The 25,012-nt window shown below is 41.7% G+C and overlaps 4 non-coding genes across 4 annotated transcripts; 3 read left to right on the forward strand and 1 right to left on the reverse strand.

Annotated features, from left to right (window-relative positions):
• Positions 1–5,917: 5,917 nt before the first annotated feature.
• On the forward strand, positions 5,918–5,988 carry trnag-gcc (transfer RNA glycine (anticodon GCC)). Its single transcript has one exon. It is a non-coding gene; the product is annotated as a tRNA-Gly (tRNA).
• A 749-nt stretch (positions 5,989–6,737) lies between these two features.
• On the reverse strand, positions 6,738–6,819 carry trnas-acu (transfer RNA serine (anticodon ACU)). Its single transcript has one exon. It is a non-coding gene; the product is annotated as a tRNA-Ser (tRNA).
• Positions 6,820–8,824: 2,005 nt separating this feature from the next.
• trnai-aau (transfer RNA isoleucine (anticodon AAU)) lies at positions 8,825–8,898 on the forward strand. The gene has a single exon. It is a non-coding gene; the product is annotated as a tRNA-Ile (tRNA).
• Positions 8,899–21,470: 12,572 nt separating this feature from the next.
• Positions 21,471–21,542, forward strand: trnae-uuc (transfer RNA glutamic acid (anticodon UUC)). Its single transcript has one exon. It is a non-coding gene; the product is annotated as a tRNA-Glu (tRNA).
• Positions 21,543–25,012: the final 3,470 nt, after the last annotated feature.

Genomic DNA, 25,012 nt, shown 5'->3' on the forward strand with positions numbered 1-25,012 from the left:
GTTCCCCGCCATGCTGCAGGGACGCCACCGGCCAGACAAAGCCCGGCCGGAAAACTCCCCACAAACACACAAAGACACCAAACAAACACAAACAAATAAGCACAAACGCTACACACACAACTTAGACCCACTCACTCTTAAACAAAATTCAAAAATACAAGCTATATGTATAGTTTTAGATTGAAAATCGCTCTGACCACCGTCAGCACGCTCTGCTCAGACTCAGAGAGAGAGAGAGAGAGAGAGACGGGGGGGGGAGGGGTGTAGGCAGGAACATGTTGTTGCATGAAGTTCATGGAGTTGAGCTGTAATACAGAATTCATGTTATATGGGACCAGCAGGTGTTGCAGGAACATGGGATGGCGATGAGTCACCACCTGCAGGATGAGGACAGGGAGAGAGAGGGGAGAAGCTGGGAGAGACAGAGACTTTGGCAGAACATGGTTAGTAAATGCAGTATAAATGCTTAGAGCTGGGTGAAACTGTTGTTTTTTTTTTTTGTTTGTTTTTTTTAAGAAGGAAGGTTTTTATCAGCGCATGCAAGGAGGGAGTTAGAGAGAAAGAGGGAGAGGGGGAGAGTGGGTGACAGGGAGAGACAGAGAGAGAGAGAGACAGAGAGCGAGAGAGAGAGAGAAGCTCAGTCCTTCCCCCAGCAGCCTAGGCCTATAGCAGCATACCTAAAGAGTAGAGGACTTTTTAACTGTACGCTCTGTCATACAGGAAAGTTTTAAGCCTGGTCTTGAAAGTTACTAAAGAGTCCGCCCCCCGGACCGATGCTGGGAGTTGGTTCCATAGAAGAGGAGCCTGATAACTGAACGATCTGCCTCCAGATTTACTCTTGGAGACTCTAGGAACCACAAGTAAACCTCCATCTAGAGAGCGGAGTGGCCTGCTAGGACAGTAAGGAACTATGAGCTCTCTGAGATATGATGGAGCTTGGCCATTAAGAGCTTTATACGTTAAAAGAAGGATTTTGAATTCTACTCTATATTTCACTGGCAGCCAATGAAGAGCAGCTAACACGGGAGAGATGTGATCTCTTTTCCTAGTTCCTGTTAATATTCGTGCAGCAGCGTTCTGAATTAACTGAAGGCCTTTTAGAGATTTGTTTGGACATCCAGATAGTAATGAGTTACAGTAGTCCAGCCTAGAAGTTACAAATGCATGGACTAGTTTTTCTGCATCATCCTGAGAAAGGATGTTTCTGATTTTCCTAATGTTTCTCAGGTGGAAGAAAGCTGCCTGACTAACTTGTTTTATGTGAGGGACAAAGGACATGTCCTGGTCAAAAATTACTCCAAGGTTTCTTACAGTGGAGCTGGAGGCCAAAGTAATGCCGTCCAAACTGATGAGATGATTAGATAGTATTTTTCTGAGGTGCTTAGGACCGAGTACAATAACTTCTGTTTTGTCAGAGTTGAGAAGTAAAAAATTTCCAGTCATCCAGACTTTTATGTCTTCAAGACATGCCTGCAGTCTGACTATCTGAGTGACTTCATTTGGCTTCATTGATAAGTACAGCTGAGTATCGTCTGCGTAGCAGTGGAAATTGATGCTGTGTTTCCTGATAATGTTGCCTAGAGGAAGCAGATGAAGCATAAAGAGGATTGGTCCAAGTACCGAACCCTGCGGGACTCCATGACTGACTACAGTACATGAGGAGGAGCTGTTGTTTACATGAACAAACTGATGTCTATCTGATAAGTAGGATTTGAACCACTTTAGTGCAGTTCCTTTAATTCCAATTTCATGTTCCAGCCTCTGTAGTAAAATATTATGATCTATGGTGTCGAATGCAGCACTAAGATCTAGAAGGAGAAGTATGGAGGCGGATCCATTGTCTGAAGCCATTAGAATGTCATTGGAGACTTTAACCAGCGCTGTTTCTGTGCTATGATGGGCTCTAAATCCTGACTGAAACTCTTCAAACAAACTGTTCCCACCCAGATGCTCGTGTAGTTGTTTTGCTACAGCTTTCTCAATGATTTTAGAGAGAAATGGAAGGTTCGATATGGGTCTATAGTTTGCCAAAACATCTGGATCAAGATTAGGCTTTTTAAGCTGGGGTTTGATGACCGCAGTCTTAAGTGCCTGAGGTACATAACCCAGAAATAAAGTCAGATTAACCAAATCTAGAATGAACAGCTCAATTATATAAAAGATCTCTTTAAAGAGGTTAGTTGGTACTGGGTCTAATAGACAGGTTGACGGTCTGGATGATGAAACTATAGAAGCTAGCTCTGAGAGATTAAGAGGTGAGAATGATTCCAGATGTAAAAGAGGCGCCGCAGCTGATTCAGCAGTTGCCGTCTTCAGAAGGGGATTTTTATCTAACGTAGGCAAGAGCTGATAAATTCTTCCTCTGATCATGAGAATTTTGTCTGAAAAAAAACTAATAAAATCATTACTGCTTAGAGCTAAGGGGATCACTGGTTCAACTGAGCTATGGCTCTCTGTCAGCCTGGCTACAGTGCTGAAGAGAAACCTGGGGTTGTTCTTGTTTTCTTCTATGAGTGCTGAGTAATATGAACTTCTAGCACTACGGAGAGCTTTTTTATATGTTTTTGGGCTGTCTTTCCAGGCTCTGTGAGACTCTTCTGACTTACTGGAACGCCAGTTTCTTTCTAATTTCCTTGATGTCTGCTTCAAGGCATGGATTTGGTAACTATACCAGGGAGCAATCCTCCTCAGATTGTGAGTCATCATCATCATGTGGTGACTCTGACCTGAGTTTTCACAGTTCTCACAATTCGATTTGATTTTTGGGGCTACGATTCGATTCAAAAAGATTTTTAATTCAAAACTATTTGATTCATAATGATTTTTGCTTCAATCTATAGGTTTGCAAAGGATTCTCATGATCCACTCCAGTCTTCTTGACAAGACAAAATGAAATATTGAGACATTAAAGTGTCTTTTTCCACATTTATTCATTCTTAGATGGAGTTGTTTCAAATGTTGCTTAAAAGCAATATCACATATTTCTTAAATAACAAAAATAAAAGTGTCTCTTCATAAAAAACAAAACAAAACTGTGCAATTAAACATGCTGTCTTTTAATTTTTAAGGAAAGTGCCTTTTCAAATGTGTGTGGACCACAACTGCTACTCTGAGTAGCTAGCTATAAAATAAGTCATGTCAAGCTCGGTAAAAACCAAAATGACTCAGAATCTTTGCCTGCAGCGAGGACGGGGCTGATTGAATCTCTTTTTCCTCCATGTAGTTTCCTCATTGTTTTGGCGCTTACCACGCATTCATATGTTCCAGGACCAGCTCCATGGTGACGTCAGACAGCGTACTGATTTGTTTCATTTTTTAAAATCAATTTTGGGACATTTTGAATAAATTCTGAATCGTAGTAAATGAAAATTGTGATTCTTATATGAATGTTTTTTTTTTTTGATACACCCCTAATATTCAATGTTTTCCTGTTCCAACACACACAACTATAAAGTCATGTGACTAAAGCAGACTGACTGAGATTCAAACCAAACTCAGCATGTTTGTTAAAAGTGGTCACCACTGAATGAAGTGAAAATGTTCCAGATGATGTGAATCATGTGTTGCCTTGATTAAACATTGAACACTTTCAAGCAGGAACTGTCTCCTAAAGTCACATATTTTATTCTTTACTCAGGTTGATGGACTGCAGGTTGTCAGAGATCAGCTGTTCTTCTCTGGTCTCAGCTCTGAAGTCCAACCCCTCACATCTCAGAGAACTAGACCTGAGTTGGAACTGGGACCTGAAGCATTCAGACGGAAGGATCTGTCTGATCTTGTGGAGAGCCCAGACTTCAGACTGGAGACTCTGAGGTCAGTAGAGTTGGATTCAGTTAATGTTCCTTTCAGTAATATTGTTTAAATCCAGTATCAGAGCAAAGACTCAGTGTTTCCTATGAACCTTCAAACTCCTCAGTGAAGCTGTGAGAGAAGAACAGAAACAGACTTCAGGATTAGACAGAAAGACTGAGAGAAAACAGTCAGCCAATCAGATCAGTCAGAGGACTGTTTTGATCATGTGACCATCTAATGAAGCAGATTCCAGCTGAAGAACTCAGAGATGTTCAGATTCTGGTCCTCGTCCATCAAACTGTCAGATCTGAGCTGAGACTGTTCTCTGATCGGGTTCATCTGTCAAAGCTCTGAGATCAGTCTGACTGAAAGCTGCACATCACTGATCTTCTTTCATCACACTGTCACCATGTGGTCTTTCTGCAGACCAGAATCCTGTCTGTCTGTCTGTCTCTCAGTTTAAATGGACCTTCAGTAAATCATCAGTAAAGTGATGACCCTTCATGACTCAGCTCTTTATCTCCAATGTGCTGAGTCAGCAGACTTGAGGTCTGTGAGTTTCCAGCTCAGTGTGTTCACTCCAACACTTTAACATGAGCTGAGAGGAAGCAGCTGCTGCACATCTGGACTGAACAGGACTGAAGTCCCTGCAGGTCTTTATGCTGGATCTGCATCACTGACTGACAGCTCTTGGACAGAGTCAGGAAACACTGATGGATCTGCTCTCTTCTTCTTCTCTCCACAGGTGGAGGTGGTGAAGAGGAAGGTGTGTGTTGATGGAGAATCAGCTGCTTCCTGATGATCCAGATGTTGCAGCAGCAGCTTGTCCAGACTCTGGACCATGTTCACTGGGAGGTGGAGAGGAGAGCTTCATCCAGCAGAGACTGACAGAGGAATCAGAACTGGTCTGAGAACAGAGTCCAGTCCACCATGATCCCAGAGACTCCTCAAGTCCTCCTCTCCTCTCAGCTAGCTCCTCCAAACTCCACCTGGGGTTTAGGTTCAGCTTCTTCTGGACCCTTTGGGCTGCTTTGGGAACGTTTCTACAAGCATTTTCTTTGTTGGTATAAAACATTTTCTTGTGAAACATGTTACTGTCAGTGCTAAAATGCTAAAAGAGCAGAACTTATAGGACACTGCAGCAGTTTACTTTCTGAAAGGACAATTTTTATTTTGTGTACTAAATGACCTTTGTAAGACAAACATAATGTTTTGTTTAATCTGAATGTCTCTGTCTGAGTAGATGGTGATGTGGCCCAGGTGGGGGATATTGTCTTGTTTATTTTTATATTTTTATGCGCAACATTATTAGTTTGAAAAGCACTGTATAAATAAAGGTCAAATGATTGATTGATTTAATACAGTCCAATGAATTTCTGGTAGAGTTGTGCAGGAGACTCTCAGCTCAGCTGAACTCAGACACTTCTGACTGTTGCCTTCCAACTTTAGTGCTCCGTGTCACAGACTGATCCATTTTCTGACGTTATAGTCCACACCAGGCTGCAGCCTCTCTGTGTGAGAAGCAGATGACTCTGAGGATGAATGAATGTTTCACTGACAACATCAACAACCGTTTACTCACCTCTATGAGGCTGTGTGACGTCACTGGAGATCAAAGGCATTTCCTGTCCTTCATCGCTCTCCCTCGTGACACCAACTCAAACGTCACACTCGCATTCGATTCAGCCGGAACGGCGTTTGCGCACGAAGAAGCTCACGCTTGTCTCAAGAGCGAATAAAGTGAAACACAAATCAGCTGTTATTAGACAAATAAGTTGCGTTAAATTGAACTAAAACCAAATCTGTTGGTTTGTACCTCCTTCCACTTATTAAAATGCGTCTTTTCCTGCTTTCCCTCATTTTTGGAATCACAGACTGAGCACCTCGTCCATTGTGTGTGTGTGTGCGCGCGCTCTCTGCTGGTCTGAGCTCTCAGTTCATTTAAATACCTTGCTGGATCTGTCTGTCTGTATCATGTCAGAAACTCTGAAACACTCTGAACTTTTTTAACACACGCTGGATTTACTGATATGAAAGTGTCCAACAGTCCATGATGGATTATTATAGAAAACAGGGCTGCGGACGCCTGGGGATTCATTACGTCATGGTGAAAGGGGTTAAATAAGCATTCGTGGTTCAGTGGCAGAATTCTCGCCTGCCACGCGGGAGGCCCGGATTCGATTCCCGGCCAATGCAGAGTAACTCTTTAACAACATCCAGATGTTAGAAACACAGTGCTGCTTTGAAAATACCCAGATAGACTCCAACACACTGTGACTTTCTGAAACAACCAGTGGAGCCCCCTGGTGGTCAGTAGAAGTGCAGCCCCTCTGAGCTGGTGGCAGACCAAGGCTTCAGTCTGCACACATATTCCACATGTGATGGCACACACACTGTGTATTGTGGCAACATCCGTCCCCTCAGAGAGAATCTGCTCTTTAACCCTCCTGTCGTTTTCACCCCCCGCCCCTTACTTTAGTGTTCCTGCTCTGTTTTATACGGTGGCCGGTAAGTGCAAAAAAGGATAGTGAGATCGGACTTTCAGAACAAAGTAGCACAAGTGCAGCACACAGCTGAAACGTTTCCTGTTTAGGATGGAATATGGCACCTCACTCAGTGCTTGTCCAGGCAGGAAAAGATTCAGCTGTTATATCTACAACATCTAACATTAGGTGCAAGGCACTGCTGGGATTTCAACCAAGGATCTCCATTTCCATTTCTGTGAAGAATGTAGAGAAAAGATGAACATCATCTGTTTTTTTTTTTATTTTGGTCTTTTAAAAGTGTGGGCTGTCAAAAGTCGACCATACCTAATTAGTAAATGAAAGATAGGCCTTCAGGAAACAGGGAGAAAGAGAGAGAGTGATGACCTGACAGCACTTATGAAAGCGGATGCAGCACTTCAGTATAACCTTTGAATTAACATTCAACAGGTTAAAGCCAGACAACAAGGATGGGATTCCAACCCACGCGTGCAGAGCACAATGGATTAGTAGTCCTTCGCCTTAACCACTCGGCCACCTCATCATGTTTGTTTCTTCTGCTAAAAACAGCACCAACCACAAAATTACTGTCGTGGGTTTTGAGGTTGGCTAGCTAAGTCAGTGGAGCATCAGAAAGGAGCAGAGAGGAGGCTTCATCAAACAGTTTTTCTCTTCACCTGCTGCAGTAGCTCAGAGCTTCTGTGGTTAGGTAAAGGTCCAAAGAGGATGTAGATCAGTGGATCAGCAACAACCACAAAATTACTGTTTCTCTTATCCAGAGATTGCAATGATAACGCAGTCTATCTAATGAACACCCAGGGGCGGCTCGATCCCTGTGCTTAAAGATTTTATGATGAGAGGGATGACCTGCAGTATTAACCCCTGGCTGGTACAGGGCTGTTTTTTCAGCAAGCCAAGTTGCAATGATTAATTGAATTTCATCTGAATTATACACGTATCAGAAGCCTGAGTAGTGACAACAAACATGATGAGGTGGCCGAGTGGTTACAACATACAAGGTTTCATATGCAAGCACGAACTCTGGCTGACTGTGATGTTTCTCATTTCAGCCCACCTGGTGTTGGTATAGTCAGTCACTGTAACTTTTGTTCACAGGGAGATGAAAAATGCCTGACTTAGTGGATTGGTTTTCATTGACAAGAAACAAACTGACAGTGGTGGGATTCGAACCCATGCCTCCAAAGAGACTGGAGCCTTAATCCAGCCCGTTGGGCTGCTCGGCCACACTACCACTGTATGGCTGTTTAAGTTCATGCTGGATGTTCACTACCCACTTCTCCAAGTCAAACTGTGAAGGTTTCAAATCCAGTTCAGTCCAAACAGTTCCAGTTTTGTTGTTGCTTCTGTCGGCAGAACTCAAAGGTATCTGGCAGGACCATGATTGTCTTTTGAGCTTCATTAACAGAGTGCACTCTACTGTGGAGGTCATGACAAAAAAGTGGGAGGAGTCTTTGATCTCTTTGATGTCATTAGAACCTTGGTGACATCACAGAATCAGCATCTCCTTTGATGGTTACTGATGGAACAGGAAAAGGTCAGATCCTGATATAATCTTGTGAATCCACAAGTATGTCTTTCTTTGTTTGTGTACCAACAGCCTGAGCTCTGGTTCTGACTTGTGTGGCGTTTTGTTTTTTTTTTGGATTAACCTCATTATTTACACACATTCAGGACATTAATGTGACAGTTTATTATATGCTAAAGAAACTTTGGTAATAGTCACGATGGTCAGCCACATACATTGGGGGTATTTTCAGATCCAAAATGCATCCCTGTACATCAGAGTGGTGCCGTGGTTTATTTGGTCAAAGCGCCTGTCTAGTAAACAAGAGAGCCTGCGTTTAAATCCCAGTTTTGTGGAAGAGGTGAAACCAAACCAGATACTATCCAGCAGAAACAGCTGAGTAGAGTGCTGTGGACTTGAGCCAGTAACAGGCTGAATGATTTCAATGCAGATAAAGGTTGTATATGTTGGCTGGTTAAAGCAACCTGTGTTAAAATCCCAGCAGTTCCTTGTTGCTCAGGTCAGATGTTGTAGATACAAACTACTTGTGGGTTTTCATCAGCTGTAGGTTACAATGATTAATATTATAGATATGACCTCTGCGTTATGGACCCAGCACGCTTCCACGGCATTAAAATATGGGAGAGCTGAGTGATGTTGTTAGGACTCATCTAAGAGGATCAGAGCACTAACTGGTGCTCAGTTATCATTATCAAGGTCGATGATAGCCACACACTTTTAGTTCCACTTTTGGGGGAGAACTGTAACACTGCAACAGTGTTTCTGCAAACAAGGCAAGAGAGGAAGCCTGACAAAAAAATTCAGATCATGTAAACTGATATAGACGATATAATGTATGATTATATAACTTTAATTCCCTCCCTAACATTGTCTCAATGAAGAATACATGGAAATCACTTAGATTAGGGCAGGGGGCCGCAACCTGTGGCTCCGGAGCCACATGAATGTGACAGCTGTTTATTCTGTGAAGTTTTATAACAAGCCAAAAAACCACTTTCACACAGGCAGGTTAGCTCAGCTGGTTAGAGTGTGGTGCTAATAACGCCAAGGTCATGGGTTCAATCCTCATACTGGCCACATGCAGCCTCTCAGGACTTGTTGTTCTCTTCAATGCAATCTGTAACCTTTTTCCAACCAGTGGAACTGCCCCCTGGTGGTCATTAGAAGTGCAGCTTAACTTATCGGATACAGCAAGAACACAAAGTTACAATGATCAGAGCAAAGACTGCAGATTGATCATTGCCTTTGTACAGTTTAGTGATTAGTTTTCCATTTCCAAAAGCATTGTGCTGTTACTGTATGTGGGAATTCATTTCTTTAATTCACTGGTATTATTGTGGACACATGGAAGACCAGAGGAAATTTAAGATGATATGGCCTGCACTTTGACCAGCTAAGCCACAGCACCACTCAGATGTATCATTGGGTTGGATGATAAAGGGGTACAATTTCTTTTTGTATTTTTTACACAAAACTTTCAAAGACAATCCCTGAGCATTGTTTTTAATTATATTTACGCAAAACTCCAGATGAGACTGCAAGCTGTGCACAGCAAGCACAGTGGCGCAGCGGAAGGGTGCTGGGCCCATAACCCAGTGGTCGATAGATCAAAACCATCCTCTGCTGTTTATCCACACTATACATCATGAGACATAAGTTTTAACTGGAAAAAGTCAGGAGTTTTTCAGCAGCACTAATTTACAGGAAAACATGCAGAATGTCATTTATCACTTTCTCCAGTAATGTGTACAGTTGTCACTGTGCTGCTCCTGACTCAGTGATGCTGTTTAATGCTTATAGGGCCGCCGTTCTTAAAGTGTGGGCTCCACCCCACTGGTGGGGAATGGAGACATGACAGTTGGGGCGTGACCAACCGGAGGAAATGGCACTGGAAGACACTGGCTGATCTCAGATGTCACAAACACACATCCTGGCCACCCGAATTTATTAACTTTGTGCCCTTTGGAAACTGGATTGGGAATGAAGTTACGCCATATTTAAATTCCGAGTAGGTGCATGATTTATACGGAAATCAATAATCCATTCACTGAACACTTCGGCAATGTTTTCCTGAAAGCCTACCCATTATCTGTTATCTGTTGCACCACATGCCCATAAAATAGGCTGTAGGCCGACATTATTGTCACTGTGAAGATCAACAAGTTCAACTATTGTATAGACACAATAACAATTGAACAACAAAACGTGGTATTTATTCATTCATTCAAATTTAGAAATGAATCAACAGGCGTGAACTCGGAGCTAAGAAATGACGACTATTCAATTAACTCTTTCGTTAAAAACAATACCGAATGCCACAACAGACGATGAACCACAATTAGAGGAATCTCGTTTTCGCTGCAATCTCACGCAGATCCTCAATCATTTAGGACCACTTCGCTTTCCGTAGAACCCGTTGTCCTGGGTTGGTCCTGTGGGCGGAGTCAGTTAACGTGGCTCTTCAAAGGGGAACCGGAAACGGCCGGAGCTGCTCCACACAAACGGGACTGGCGGTCTTTTGTCCCTCAGCTGGAAAGTGAAGGAGGTAAAATGTCCACAGCAGAAGTCCTGCGGGGTTTTGTCACCGACAGACTCGCCGCCGCCTGCCGGGAGATCTTAGCGGCCGTGGACAGAATCGTAGCCGGATATGAGGAGGAGGCTTCGGGCTTCAGGCAGGAGATCGACCGGCAGAGGAGCCAGCTGGAGCTGCTGCAGCCCCGAGTCCTGATCCACAAAACGGGTCGGTTGTTTTTATGAATGAGAAAGGCTGAGGACTGTATTTGGCAGATGTAGAATGAAGCAGCTGGAGGAATAACTGTGTTCATATTGTAGCTAATAAAGAGGATTCATTATTGAATCGTTTCCTCCAGATGTTCAGCAGCTGATGGTGAAAAAAGAGGTTCTTACTGAGTTCACCTCCAGTCCGGATCCGGAGGATTCAGAGAGTCCAGTCCTTAAACAGGAACAGGAGGAGGACCAGGTACCAGGACTGGAGGAGACCAGGAACCCTGTGAGGCCGTTTCAGGTGAAGACTGAGGATGAAGAGATGAATGAACCGGCCAGGAGCTGTGATCCACAGAGTCCTCTTCAACCAGATCCAGATCCAGAGGAAGAGGTCTCAGACTCCTCTGATACTGAAATCAGTGAAGATGATTATCATGAAACCAGAGTGGCCCAGTTAGATGTGAAAATAGATGAAGGTGATGCAAATATTAAAAAATGTGACAGCAATGAAAAACCCATCAGCTGCTCTGAGTGTGGGAAAACATTTAAAAAAAAGTCGTATCTGAAGATTCACATGGTAGTCCACACAGGAGAGAGACTGTTCTGCTGTGATGTTTGTGGGAAAAAGTTTTTGCAGAAGTCCCATCTTAGGTTGCACATGGTAGTTCACTCACAAGAGAGACCGTTTGGCTGCTCAATTTGTGGCAAAAGATTTAAGCGACGGGATTATCTTAAATCACACATGGTAGTCCACACAGGAGAGAAACCCTTCAGCTGTGATGCTTGTGGGAAAAAATTTAAAGTAAGGCGAAACCTGAAATTACACATGAAGGTCCATACAGAAGAGAAACCCTTCAGCTGTGATGTTTGCGGGAAAAGATTTAAACTAAAAAATAACCTTAAATCGCACATGGCCGTCCACACAGAAGAGAAACCCTTCAGCTGTGATGTTTATGGGAAAAGATTTAAACCAAAGAAAAGCCTTAAATTGCACATGGAGGTCCATACAGAAGGGAAACCATTTGGTTGTGACGAATGTTAAGAAGAAAAAGACCGAAGCGGCTGACTGCAGGATCTTTGTTGGTTGACCAAAAGTAACCTGTAACATGTTTGGTCATTTTTTTTTAACTTTTGCTTTGCTGTTTTTGTGTTTGGGTCAGTGACATATATACCAGAAAAATGGGTTTTGTCAAAGAATTTAAATAAAACGCATAAAAAATTTTGACTTTTGTTCTACTAACTCTCATCTTCATAGAAACATTTTTTTTTTTTTACATTTTATTTTGGAATCAGAAATTATGTGACAATTTGTTGTATTATGCCTAAAATCGTCATATGCTGTGACATGAAAATAATATAAACTGAAAAAAAAAAACCTGTAAGTTACTTACTTTATCAAAGTCATTTATAAGAACTAAACTGTCATCCATTATGGTTTTGTGAAAATGAATTAAATTTGAGCTTTATTTTCTAAATCATCGGTCAGTGTGAGACCTATGCTGTCGGTCTTTCAACATATTTTCTACTTATTGCAATATATTTTGCTATAAAATTCTAAAAATATTTGTGACTCTGATACTGTTTTCTATCTATTCCATTAAACATTTTCAGATTTTGTCATTCATAAGTATGTTATTTACACATGTAGCAGACTCTGGCTGGCAGAAATGAGATCCACAGGTCACAGTAAGGTGACTCAAAGAGAGCTCATAAAAATATCACTTGAACAGAAAACAGGAACCAAACAAATGCCTAACACCAACTGTAAAGATTCCAGAGTAATTTACAGTTGGCAAACTTCCATCAGACTTACTCCCCCACAGGAAAAGGATAATTTACATAAAACCCCCACAAAGGGACTCTGAAATCAGGTGGTAACAACAACTATCACCTCGGACCGATAGCAACTATCACCTCCCACCAAACAACGTATAAAGGCACCTTGGTACCCCCCACACACACACATTTCTTTATTTGACTGTATCTTATATTTTCGTGCCGATGAGACAGGCAGGAAGTCTGGCTTTCAAAAGGCAAGAGAAACCGGTTGGTTTTCAAAATAAAACAGCTTTATTTCCCCATCTGAGAATTGAACCCTGGTCTTCAATGTGACAGGCGGAGATACTGTCCACTGTCACTTTGAGGAAAAACAAACAAAGAATAAAGTCGTTTCCTCCCAGTTTCTCCTCCAGGGACCTTTTGTGTGTGTGGTGAACATGACAACCACTAAACTACGGAAACTGTTGGGATCCCACAAGTCCCCTGAGACATATGTGACCATCAAGGAGCTTTAAAACCCCATAGACTTCAATACACTTTGACTTCATTGTCCAATCAGTGGAGCCTCCCCCTGGTGGTCATTAGATAGACTGCAGGTGGAAGTACTTTTTAACCAGCACATCTACTTTCATAGAAAGTTTATGGTTCTTAACTTAGCAGATACAACAGTAACAAAGTTACAATGATCAGTCTAGATAGATAGATAGATAGATAGATAGATACTTTATTTATCCCAGACTGGGAAATTGCAGTGTAACAGCAGCATTACGGTTACACATACACACACACAGAATTACACATAGGGAATAAAATATATAACATGAATGCATCTGGGTGTTCAGTCAGTAGTTTGGCAGCGGTGGAGCTGATGACTTCACAGGCTACCGCTGCATCAGCTGACGGGGGGATGTAAACAGTGATAACAATGGTGTACGGCAGGCTGTAACATCATGTCTCTGTGGGGGAATCGGTCAGCGTGTTTGGCTGCTAACTGAAAGGATGATGGTTTGAGCTCACCCATTGAAGTGCTTTGTCTTATCTGCTGGAATTATAGTGGACATGTGGAACACCAAGATTTGATCTGGAGAAGTGCCCTGGTTTTGGCAGTTGATGTGGTACCTGATTGAGGTTCAAGCGCAGCTTATTTTGACCTACATTTCCAATATGCTCTCTCCTCTTTCAACCACACCATGAAATATTGTGAGGTTTGATGCATCACGCTGACTGGTTGTGTGTCCAAAAGGCTGTCAAAGACATCTTTCTTCCATTGTCTCCTCCAAACCTTTGGACACAGCTTTGAGGTTTCTCATAACGTCATATGTGTGTCATTTTTGCAGTGAAGCTGGCAGAAGTATGCGGTAGTGTGGCCGAGCAAGTACAATCTTGTGTTTAATTAAATGTACAACTTATAAATGGAGTGTTGCATCAGTGGCCACCGTCACTTCAAGTAGAAACTTGTTTAATCTACTCACATTCTTGGGCCACCCCTTAAGGTGGTAATCTGTTTCATCTGGTAAAATTTACTGCCAGTAATGGGACAAAGTTTCATTGTTGACCTCACCGAAGTACCCCATGACAAATGATGGCTTTTTGCAGTTTAACCCTTGTAGCAGCCACCTGGGTGAAATCAGCAGCTGGTGTTTGCTTTCCCACTAAAACTTGAAAATGTATCTAAGTAATACTTATACAGAGCTTTCAGTTGTCACCCGACCACTCCAAATGTGAAACTGACATTTACAAATATGGAATAATGCAATTACAGCCAAACAAGTACTTGGGTATGTGATTTTATTTATATTTGTCTGTCTGTCTCACAGAAGAACATGACAGTTCAGCGGGCTGACATGACCACCCCGCGGTGAGATCAGGGAGTGTCGGGACTCTTCTCTCTCTGGGACACTGGATCTGTCTGTCTGTATCATGTCAGAAACTCTGAAACACTCTGAACTTCTTTAAAACACGGTGGATTTACTGATATGAAAGAGTCCAACGGTCCACCAACCCACCATCGATATATTGTGATGGTGTGAAGAACATGTGAGCAGAAGAGCAGCTGCTTAAGTTTATGATGTGTTCAGGTAACAGTCAAAGCTCCATACACAACAATAGTCCTGCTTCTGTTTACCAAAAGGCTCCAAAGCCCACCCAGGGACCTGCTGTGTTTAGTTCACTTGTTGCTGTAATCTCCAACAAAGAGCTAAAGTCTTGTAGAGAATGTGGCCATCGATCCCACTATCTCTCCCATGCTAAGCAAGCACGTTACCATTTGAGCTAATTCCCCAAACTTTACTCCAGCTTCTCAAAACGGACTCAAAGTGGTACCGTGATGCATATACTGATCTTTATTTGCACGTGCACAGTGTGATTATATATATTTTTATTTTGGCATGTGACCAATTGTCTGCTAGTTTGTTCTCACGACTTTTCTAGCTGTGAAAGTATCTCCAGGAATAAAATGATTAAATCAATACCTCGTTTTAATTGTCAATCTCTATATTATATCAGAGGCCCTTTGTGGTGCATAAACTTATCTTTATTTGCATTTGTATGTGTATACACAACACACACACCACCTTTTCCAGCCTTCATTGTTCTTGGGGAATCCATTCCATATATGTGGAAACCCTTCTCGGACTGATTGGAGCATCCAAACGCTGCACAGCCAAACAATTTATGACCACTGATCGACAAAATGTTAGTTGTAACCAATGAACCATGACACAACTGAACGTCATTTGTTTTGTTTTTTTTATTTTGGTCTTTTAAAAGTGTGGGCGGTCAAAAGTCGACCAAAACAACTTTGTGTAGATACGATGTCTATGTTTAGTTAACTTGTTGTGAACTTGTGGGATCTTCATCCTCTTTGGCATGATGTTTGTGTTTGTCAGTGTGTTTCATTGTAGTTCTGCTGTGCATGTACTGTGATGTGACTCTGTCTGCCAGCTGGTATTTACATGGAATTATGGGGAGCCAATGACATCACAGTCACTTCAAAGGCAACTGAATCATTTCAAAGGCGATGGAATCTTGTCCCAGTAATGTCTTATAGAGCAGAAGACAGAGTTTTGTTTTTTAATTATATATTATATTATCTTCTACCCACGTTCATTATTCTAATTGACCACTAGCGTGCAGTTACAGTCTATTGGTGTAACATGGATCATGGATTCTAGGTCTCCCACATGAATGCCTTTTATACCAGGCATTGCTGCTTAAAGCCGAAAAGAGAGTGCAAAAAATATGCAGGAAATTTCAAGTTGTTAAGTCCCTTCACCTGTAATACACCACTGACCAACCAAGAAGGAACTGGAACCCTCAGTCTTCTGATCCGAAGACAGAGGCCTTGTCCTTTAGGCCATGTGATCTCTGTGCGTGGGCCGTTTTAATGTGCTGTTGTTAGTTTATCATCTGATCTTGTAATATTTCATGGCTTCAACATTCATCAGAATGAAGGCAGCATCGAGCACCAGAGGTCAGTATTGGCCATGACCTGAGATCACATCCACCTTCTGTGGAGGAGATCTGGAGATCTGGAAAATCCAGCATGGGAAGTGCCCTTTGACTTTGTTCTGGCTTTGGCTCTCTGACTTTGTTCTTTCAGGAGAAAAACAGATCAGTCAGATGGGGCGACAGGAACATGAACATGAGTCCTAAATATCTCTTTGCTTCAACATTCATCAGGATGAAGGAAGGGATCTGGAAAAGGTAAAGTCCTGTTCAGTCAATGCCTCACTGTGTTCTTCTTTCTGCAAAGTGGAATCAATAAAGTTTTGTTTCAACACATCATCCTTTAAATGTTGGTTGTATTTTGCATTTCAAATCAAATCAAATCAAATCAGATTTATTTGTATAGCGCCAAATCATAACAAAGTTACATCAAGGCACTTTACATATAGAGCAGGTCTAGACCAAACTCTTTATAAATTTATTTAAAGAGACCCAACAGATCCCCCGATGAGCAAGCACTTGGCAACAGTGGCAAGGAAAAACTTCCTTTAAGAGCACTGAAACCTCGAGCATTTGTTAGCTGAATCTACAGAGTCACTGAAATGATGAAGTGAATCCAGGAAAGGAAATAAATCCAGTTCACAGAAGCGTGCTGGGCCCATAACCCAGAGGTCAATGGATCAAAACCATCCTCTGCTATTCTAACACACTGGATGTCTCATGATCTAGCTGGATCTAGCTGGAGTTTTTCAGCAGCACTGATTAACAGGAAAACATGCAGAATGTCATTTATCACTTTCTCCAGTAATGTGTACAGTTGTCACTGTGCTGCTCCTGACTCAGTGATGCTGTTGGATGCTTATAGGGCCGCCGTTCTTAAAGTGTGGGCTCCACCCCACTGGTGGGGAATAGAGACATGACAGGTGGGGCTTTGTTAATGCCTTTCTTTATGGACAACAAAGATCATAAATTCAAAACAAAACACCCCCCCACACACAAAAAGTCATCATTAACACTTAAGACAGAACAGGTCCTTTTCTTTGATACACATCGACACATCTATTCCATCTATTCCATTCAGAAAGTAAAAATAATATATTTTATGACATCATTACACACAGTGACATATTTCAAGTGTTTATTTCTATTAATATTGATCATTGTGACCTCCAGCTGATGAAAACCCAAAAGTAGTTTATTTCAACAACATTTGACTTCACCCACAAGGAACTGCTGGGATTTAACCACAGGCTGCTTTAACCAGCTAACATACACAACCTTTATCTGCATTAGTTGTGAAATCATTCAGCCTGTTTGAACCCAGGACCCAGAAAAAAAAACATGTTCTCACTTCGTCCAGCTCCTCGCTAGTATAGTGGACAGTATCTCTGCCTGTCATACGGAAGACCAGGGTTCGATTCCCCGACGTGGAGAACAGTGTATTCTCAAAATAGCTTATTAACCAGCGTGATCGAAGTTCACTCTCTCCAGATCTGACCAGTCAGATTCGTCTCGCTTGCAGGCAGACAGACAACAAGGGTTGTGTTCCATGTCCAAGCCTTGTGTTCATTGCGCTTAAATATCTCGCAACACTGGTGTACTTTTACGCTACACAAAAAGCAGCTGCTTTCATATCGCCTGCTGTTCACACGCCAGTGTGAGAGCTGAAGTTGAGGACAAATGTTCTCCTTGATAATCTGAGTGAAGTGAGTTCCTGCTGGGAGCACCTCAGGGCAGCAAGGTGCCTTTATACATTGTTTGGTGGGAGGTGATAACCGACTATCGATCCTGGATGATAGCTGTTGTTACCACCTGAATTCAGAGTCCCTTTGTGGGGGTTTTATGTAAATTATCCTTTTCCTGTGGGGGAGTAAGTCTGATGTAGGTTTCTTCAGCCAACCATAAATTACTCTGGCATCTTTACAGTTTTAAGGCTCAAAGCTCGGGGGTTTGTTGGTGTTAAACATTCCTTTGGTTCCTGTTTTCTGTTCAAGTGATATTTTTATGAGCTCTCTTTGGCACCAGAGCATCCCTGTGACCTTACTGTGACCTGTGGATCAAATTTCTGCCAGCCACAGTCTGCTACATGTGAAAATATCATACCTTTATGAATGATGAAATCTGAAAACATTCATGGAATACATAGAAAATAGGATCACCAAGTCACAAATATTTTTAGAAATTTATAGTAAAGTATGTCACAATAAGTAGAAAATATGCTGAAAGACCGACAACATAGGTCTCACATTGAGCAAAAATAGAAAATAATACACAAATTGAATTCATTTTCACAAAACTATAATGGTTTACAGTTTAGTTCTGATAAATGACTAATACAGTGAGTAACTTAAGAAGGATTTATTGCTATTTCAATTCATATCAAATTATGTTCATGTCACACCATATGACGATTTTAGGCACTAATACAACAAACTGTCACATAAATTCAGATTCTGATTAAAAATCTAAAAACGTGTTTCTATAAACATGAGGTAGTAGAACAAAAGTCAACCTTTTTTATGCCTCTTATTTGGATTTTTTGACAAAACCCATTTTTTCTGGTATATATGCCACAAACACAAATGAGTAAGGACAAAAAAACAACAAAGCAAAAGTTAAAAAAAACTATCAAACATGTTCCAGTTTTTTGGTCAACCAGTAAAGATCCTGCAATGAGCCTCTTTCGTCTTTTTCTTTACAATCGTCACAACCAAACGGTTTCTCTTCTCTATGGACCTTCATGTGTGGTTTAATGTTTTTCTTTAGTTTAAATCTTTTCCCACAAACATCACAGCTGAAGGGTTTCTCTTCTGTATGTACTTTCATGTGTCTGTTAAGGATTCCCTTTAGTTTACATCTTTTCCCGCAAACATCACAGCTGAAGGGGTTCACTTCTGTGTGGACTACCATGTGTGATTTAAGGTTGATCTTTTGTTTAAATCTGTTCCCACGAACATCACAGCTGAAGGGTTTCTCTTCTGTGTGGACCTTCATGTGTTTCCTAAGGATTCCCTTTAGTTTAAAACTTTTCCCGCAAACATCACAGCTGAAGGGTTTCTCTTCTGTGTGGACTACCATATGTGATTCAAGATAATCTTGCTGCTTAAATCTTTTGCCACAAAATGAGCATCCAAACGGTCCCTCCTCTGAGTGAACTTCCATGTGCTGTTTCTTCAACTTTTTAAATGTTTCCCCATGCTCTGGGCAGCTGCTGGGTTTCTCATTACTGTCACATTTTCTAATATTTACATCTGTCCACTTCTGCTGTGGACATTTTAGCTCCTTCACTTTCCAGCTGAGGGACAAAAGACCGCCAGTCCCGTTTGTGTGGAGCAGCTCCGGGCGTTTCCGGTTCCCCTTTGAAGAGCCACGTTAACTGACTCCGCCCACAGGACCAACCTTCTACGGAAAGCGAAGTGGTCCTAAATGGTTGAGGATCTGTGTGAGATTGCAGCGAAAACGAGATTTCTCGAATTGTGGTTCATCGTCTGTTATGGCATAAGAGTTAATTGAATATTCGTCATTTCTTAGCTCCGAGTTCACGTCTGTTGATTGATTTTTAAATTTGAATGAATGAACAAATACCACGCTTTGTTGTTCAATTGTTATTGTGCCTATGCAACAGTTTAACTTGTTGATCTTCACAGTGACAATAGTGTCTGTCTACACTGGGCATGTGGTGCAACAGATAACAGATAATGGGTAGGCTTTCAGGAAAACATTGCCCAAGTGTTCAGTGAATGGATTATTGATTTCCGTCGTCGTTCAGTCGAGCATGCTAACCAGTTAGCTAGTTTAATAAGTGATCCGACAGTGAGGTTTACTTAACGTGAGCTGCTCTCCCACAGCTAGGCTAGCTGGCATCCATTTACACAAAGATTAACAATGAATGGTCTAACAAATGCGTTCTCCGTTTCTTGTTTTAATGTAATAACTAAGATATCAGTAACATACATGTTGTATTGTCCCGTTTAGCTTTCCGTACACTCAGCTGTGTTTCTATTTGCGTTTCTTCCTTCAGTACGTACGGTAACATGGAAACTACGTCCGGCTCAGCAGTAAATCAGCGTAAAGGGGAACCAGGCAGTCCCAGGAAGGACACCACCAGCTCATCCCATTTTGAAACCGTCCATCAGTCTGTTTTTCCCGGTCAGGTTCGTCATTGTAATTTCATATTTATTTCTTCTTATATATCTGCAGGCAATGAGTCCTCCACACAGCTCTCTGATGCATTTCATCAGTTCCATTGTAATAATCCGTTTTCTCCGTTCAAACTTAGAAGTGAGCTGAAAGAAAAGGAGCAGTTCTGAAAACAAGTTTGGGAATTTGTACAGCAAACTAAATGCTGTAAATTCACCACTCATGAGTCTTGAAACAAACTTCCGTCTTCCTGCAGCACCTGTAACAAATTTTCACCTGAGTTCAGGGAACTCTACAATTGTCTTTACTGTACTCAGTCAGCCTGTACAGATGATTCAGTAACAGCTCAGTTATCTTTAGTCCAACAACTGCTGTCTATTTCTACCACAGGGAGCCACAGGCTTTAGTGTTTTCAGTCCTAACCCTTGATTGTCAAGCAATCATATTCCCATTTAATGCAGATTTTTCATCTACAAAAAGTAGATGAACATCTGACTTTAGCAACAAGGAACTGCTGGGAGACATGAAGACTGTGCAGTTAAGTGACTGGTCAGAGACAGTGCTGTGTCCTTTTAATGAAACTTATATGAATTTAACTCAACAACCTTAAACTTTATCAATGAGACACTGAACCCAGGATCTCCTGTTTACTAGACAGGCGCTTTGACCAACTAAGCCACAGCACCACACAAAATATAAATAAAATATAAATAAATAATGAGGTTAATCAAAACAAAATGCCACACAAGTCAGAACCAGGGCTCAGGCTGTTGGTACACAAACAAAGAAAGGCATACTTGTGGATTCACAAGATTATATCAGGATCTGACCTTTTCTGACCTCTCCAAGTTTGTAGCTCTACAAGGCCTCATGGTGACAGTTTAATTTGGTTAATGAACTTAATGAACTGCATTAGAGGAAGACTCTGTGGCGCAATGGTAGCGCGGGATGTCCTCTCTACAGAACAGGCACTTTAAGCAGCTAAGCATCAGTACTGCAAGTTTTTCTCCAGGTTGTCTCTGAAACCATGTCTGTGTCAGTGAATACTTGTGCTCCTCACAGCTGTGTGTTTTTTGTCTCACGGTTTTGAAGTATAGTTAGTTACATCTAATTCAGCTATGTTAGACAGGTGTCTGGGAGAGACTCGGAGTAGAAAAGCTGCTCATTTCTCCTTTCAGTTTACCCAACTCGTCAAGAATGACAAAAAAAGGGTGCTTCCTGAGTCGGCATGTGACGGTAAGGGACACTGACCATTCGTCAGTGTTTGTCAGCCTGTTGACACATTGGGAGTGAGAACATGTTGGAAAAACATGTGACATGCTTCTTATGTGAGGTGATCATCAGGGATCCCCCTCTGTTCAGCTCCATTGGGTCATACAGTCATGTCCTATAAGGTCTGGCAGTGAGGATTCCCGTTTTTCACGTGGCTGTTTGCCACTGTTGGTAGAGGGCATTCCTCCTTTCTACTGTTGCTGTGGACGTGTCCTGTTTCTCCAGCATTCTAGGGCTGAGGGGCTCACAGTGGGCGGCTAGGTTGCCAATTCCAGTGCAGGTACAGCTCCCATATGGTCTAGCGGTCAGGATTCCTGGTTTTCACCCAGGCGGCCTGGGTTCAACTCCCGGTATGGGAATTTAGTGTTATGTTGCCAGTATCTTCCCAGTTTGTCTCCTGTGAAAAGCGGTCAATCACCACATTTACATCTGCTTAACACAGCAACAACCACTTTGTCTTTGTCAGGAACTGCAAGTAAAAGCTGTAATATAGGAAGTGATGGGCAGGAACTCCACTGAGAGCACAACACTGCATGTAGCAGCCACCTGGGTAAAAACAGCAGCTCATGATGTCTCAGGGTGTGGGTGTTTTTGAATGTCAGATCTTTGATGACATCTGACAGATCTTTGAGAAAGGATGATCAGAATGAAAAGGAGCATTTCCTCCTGTTTGTCACGCCCCACCTGTGATGTCTCTATTCCCCAACAGTGTCCACTGCAATACGCTACACTGCACTGCAAAGCTAGTGTTAACTTTTCAGTTTCCTCAGCTGGACTGGCAGCTGGAAACATGTCAGGAGCTAGACTTAAGTTAAGCTATTTCCTGTGCAGAAGGGAATTCTGGTCTCTGAATGGAGGCCAAAGCCTTTTGTGAACCAAAGTGTATGAAAAATCTGCATAAGATAGGAACATGATTGTTTGACAATCAAGGGGTTAGGACTGAAAACACTGAATCCTGTGGCTCCCTGTGGTAGAAATGGACAGCAGCTGTTCATCTCATCCGTACAGGCTGACTAGCTCAGTCAGTGGAGCATCAGAAAGGAGCAGCTTTTCTACTCCAAGTCTCTCCCAGATGACTGAGTTCCTCAGAATCCTGTCGTAGCTGAGTTAGATGTAACAAGCTTAAGTTTCCCATGAGGACTCTGCTAATCAAAGACATCTTTCTGCCATTCACTCCTCCAAACCTTTGGACACAGCTGTCTCACAGGTGACACAGGTGTCATTATTTCAGTGAAGATGTATGTGATCTTGTATGTGATTGTGACCAAGGCACTGTATTAAGGCTCCAGTCTCTTGGTGTGGGTTCAAATCCCACCACTACCAGGTCAGTGACACAGATTGCAACTCTCAGTTTATGACAGAAACACACAAAATGCTGCCGGTCATCTCTCTGCCATTATATAATATATATATTATTATTAATATAACAATATACATTATATTATGATATGTATATTATATTATATAATATATGCATAGAAATACAGCTGAGAACTTACTTCCTGCAGCATTGTATGCACTGCACTGTGAAAAACAGTATAAACATTTTCCCCTACAGGTCATTTAATGGTTATCACATTTGCCTAACACGTGTAAGGAAGGGTTAGGGTTAGTTCTACTACCATCCCCCAGATCTGGAAGCACAGTATGAAAGAGCATATCAATAAAGACCAAAGAAACTAATCAGCTCCCTGTTTGTGTCTTTAGAAAATCAATGACACGTGTAGGCTGCAACATGTGGGTGCAATTTGATGGACTGTCATGACTCTTCAAGACTCTTCATGACTCAAAGTTTGTCTCCAGCACCAACCACTAAAATACTGTTCCTCTTGTCCAGATTCTGCAGGTAAAAGCTGATTCAAAGAAAAGAGGGATTGGCATTCCTCATCTTTTTTGTCCAAATTCCAACCAGGATCAGAACCAAAGAGAAACAAGAATTCATCAGTGTCTCTGAATGGAGTGAATGAATAGATTCTGTAACTGAAGTCATCTAACGTCCAAGAAGACATCAATTCCATGACTTGTTGTGTTTGGTAGTTAACATAGCACCAAGAAGTAGCACTATTAAATTCAAAACTCAAGTAAATGTTGAGGTTGGGGTTGGGGTAATTGCGAATTAATTAATTTCAAACAAATTTCTCAAAAGTTTCTTCCATTAATTTGTTGAATGAACTCTCTGTCGTGATTATTGGTTGAAGGAACAACCTCATCACCAACACTACCGCAACTAATAGCACTTACTGCTCTCAGAACAAAAGTATGTGCTTCAGTTGGAGAAATGTTGAAGACAACTTCATTCATTTAGCTAATCTAAGATTTCTATTTGTGGTGGCAGTTATGGGTCCCACCAAACCTGCTGTTGTCTTTGTCAGTTATTGGTGCCCCAACAAGTTGCACTTACTGAATTCAACAACCAAGTCAGTGCAAATTCAAATGTTCACAACCCCCACTCCCCAAACATTTATAAAACTTACTGATCTGAAATCACCAACACTACCTCAACTAATAGCACTTACTGCTCTCACAGCACAAGTCTGTACTTCAGTTGGGAAATGTTGATGACAAGTTCATGAATTTAGCTGATCTCACAAAATTACTAAAACTAGATGTCGAACTAAAACTACTAAAACTGAGTGTAACTTTTGTCCAAATTCCATCCAGGACAACCCCAAAGAGAAGCACTTATGCACAAGAATTCATCAGTGTCTCTGATTGGAGTGATCCGGGTTAGATCTGAAGAAAACATGGCTCCAAGAATTAATGTTGTTTTTGTAAATTAACACTGAAGGGGAAAAAGAGAGCAAAGAGGATAGAAGTCACATTCAGCAAAAAATTTTTACTGCACATATGATCTCTCTTCCAAAGAGTCTTTGCAGCCACTTTCTTGTGTCACAGTTCCAATGGACTCCGATTCAGGCTTTTACCCATCTTACATCTTCTACTTTGTTCAGGCAGTTTCAATGGTCTTGGTAATGGTTTCTAATGGAGAACACATTTAGTCCATCAGGAACAATCCTCTTAAATTCATGAATACCATTAGCATGACACATTTACTGCATAAAGCATTTACTGCTTTATGTCCATATGTCTGTGTTTCAATTCAGGAAATGTTGATGACAACGTTTTCTGAATTCGATATTCTAACCAAGGCTTGGGGTTAGAGTCTCTAGATAAAGATATCTGCGTTTGTGTTGGGAGTCATGACTTCCACCAAACCTGCTGTTGTCTTTGTCAGTTAGTGCTGCCCCAAGAAGTTGCATTTACTGAATTCAACAGTCAAGTCAGTGCTCAGGTTAAGGTAACAAGGTTGTGACTTTCAAACAAATTCAGATGTTCTTACCACCATGCCCCAAACATTGATAAAACCTGCCGCCTTGTGATTGACTTCTGAAATCACCAACATTACCCCAACTAATAGCACTTACTGCTCTCAGAACACAAGTCTGTGCTTCAGTTGGGGAAATGTTGAGGACAAATTTGACTTGAATTTAACTGCTCACAATGAATCAATATTAGCGATGTTTTGTCGAATTTCAAACCAGGACAACCCCAAAGAGAAGCACTTATGGACAAGAATTCATCAGTGTCTCTGATTGGAGCGACCCGAGTTAGATCTGAAAAAAAAAAAAACATGGCTCCAACAATTAATGCTGTTTTTGTGAATTAACACTGAAAGGGGAAAAGCGCAAAGAGAATAGAAGTCACATTAACCTCTCATTTTTACCTCACGTGATCTCCTCCAAAGAGTCTTTGCAGCCACTTCCTTGTTGTATCAGTTCCAATGGACTCCTTTTCAGGCTTTTGCCCATCTTATACCTGAATGAAACCA

This window comes from Echeneis naucrates, unplaced genomic scaffold, assembly GCF_900963305.1.
Source record: "Echeneis naucrates unplaced genomic scaffold, fEcheNa1.1, whole genome shotgun sequence".
NCBI lineage: Eukaryota > Metazoa > Chordata > Actinopteri > Carangiformes > Echeneidae > Echeneis > Echeneis naucrates.